The following is a 1915-nucleotide window of genomic DNA, read 5'->3' on the forward strand; positions in this document are numbered from 1 at the left end:
TTAGTGTAAGTCGATAGAAAATACACTTTGTACTGTATAAAACCCATTACATCTAAGGAGTGCCTCCGTAAACCACATATGCAAGTGTGTGTGTATTAGAAATATGTAAATATAATTTAATATTATAATATTTTACATATATATATATATATATATATATATATATATATATATATACAGTGACATGAAAAGGTGATTAAGGTTTTGGAGTGGCCAAGTCAAAATCCGGGCTTAAATCTGATTGAGATGCTGTGTTATGACCTTAAAAGTCCTTTCATGCTTGAAAACCCTCCAGTGTGGCTGAATTAAAACAATTCTGCATAGAAGAGTAGGCCAAAATTCCTCCACAGCGATGTGAAAGACTCGCCAGTCACTTGCCAGTTATCACAAACGCTTGATTGCAGTTGTTGCTGCAAAGGGTGGCACAACCAGTTATTAGATTTAGGGGGCAATTACTTTTTCACGTAGTGCCAGGCAATAAAAATTAAATCATAAATGAAATCATCATTTCAAAACTGCATTTTGTATTTACTCTTTGTGTAATATTGATGATCTGAATCATTCAAGTGTAACAAATATGCAAAAAAAATTCAAAAACAGGAAGGGGCAAAAACTTTCACAGCACAAAAAGTGGATTTTTTTTTTGTGGATAGATAGATAGATATATAGATAGATAGATAGATAGATAGATAGATAGATAGATAGATAGAATGGAAAATTTTGGAATTGGAAATATTTCATAGAACTTTCCTTAATAACATTAACAACTTTGAAAATACTTTCATTTGCAGATCAAAAATAGACTGACCATATTCTAAGATAAAAGTTGTCTAATACATAAAAAGATAAATAAGATGAAAAATTACTGAGAGAACTTCATTCCTGAGGGGGGAAAACATAAGAAGGTCTAGTAACAACATTGTGTATATAGATCCACAGATCATATATAAATATTATAATATTAACATTATAATAGTATATTTCAAAAATTAAATATAGCCAATAATATTAATTCAATACAGTAAATAATGTTTTATATAAGGGAATTTGGTGAAATATATATAATATTAGACAACTTATAATATTAATAATACATAATACTAATACTACTAATAAAACACAAAATATGTATTATTGTGTGTTTATATTAGTAGTAGTAGCAGTAGTAGTAGAAGTTATATTATACGTTGCCTAATATTTTATATTTCACCAAATTCCCTTCTGAACTGAAAATGATCTTATTTGCTGTTCTGAAAGACACTGCAGTGCTGTTTTTTATGTGTTTTATGTTCTTGTCACTGTGAAATGCACATTTTAGTGCTTTACAAATAAACCTTTGAATATATGTGACATAGACTACAGCAGCTGTCATAAATTTAGTTGTTCTCTGACTCACTGCTCATTTTTGCTCGCTCAACTCCACTATGTAAATTATATATTTATCCACAATAGATCGATATATTTCTCTGGTCTTTTAATTTTAATTTTTAACTTTGATGTACCTTATTATTTGAACTGTTATGTTTTTATATTTCTAACTACATACTTCATGCTTTCATAAACATAAATAAATATTCTGCAGAAAACAATCATAATATTCAACATAATTTCTTGTAGTTAAGTGTATAAAAGTATGCTTTTTAATTTCCTGTTTTTAAATAAAAACGGCACAATAAAGACCTTTATTCTGACACCTACACAGCACAATTATGCCATTTTACACCTTTTTGTCTTGAACGGTTCATCAGTTTTATAGTAGCGGGCAATAAGCATTTCATGGGATTCTCGATTGTAGCCTGGTGTGTGTGTGTGTGTGTGTGTGTGTGTGTGAGTGAGAGTGAGAGAGAGAGAGCGCGCGCGAGAGAGAGAGAGAGCGCACGAGAGAGAGAGAGAGAGAGAGCGCGAGAGAGAGAGA

General features: G+C 30.5%; 1 protein-coding gene across 1 annotated transcript in view; it reads left to right on the plus strand.

Moving 5' to 3' along the window:
* The window catches only part of LOC107666590 (probable E3 ubiquitin-protein ligase MID2), a 65228-nt gene that overhangs the window by 59334 nt on the left and 3979 nt on the right, over positions 1–1915 (plus strand). The gene's annotated exons all lie outside the window — the stretch shown is intronic.

The sequence above is a fragment of the Sinocyclocheilus anshuiensis genome, unplaced genomic scaffold (genome assembly GCF_001515605.1).
Source record: "Sinocyclocheilus anshuiensis isolate Anshui unplaced genomic scaffold, SAMN03320099.WGS_v1.1 scaffold1293, whole genome shotgun sequence".
NCBI classification, from domain to species: Eukaryota; Metazoa; Chordata; class Actinopteri; order Cypriniformes; family Cyprinidae; genus Sinocyclocheilus; species Sinocyclocheilus anshuiensis.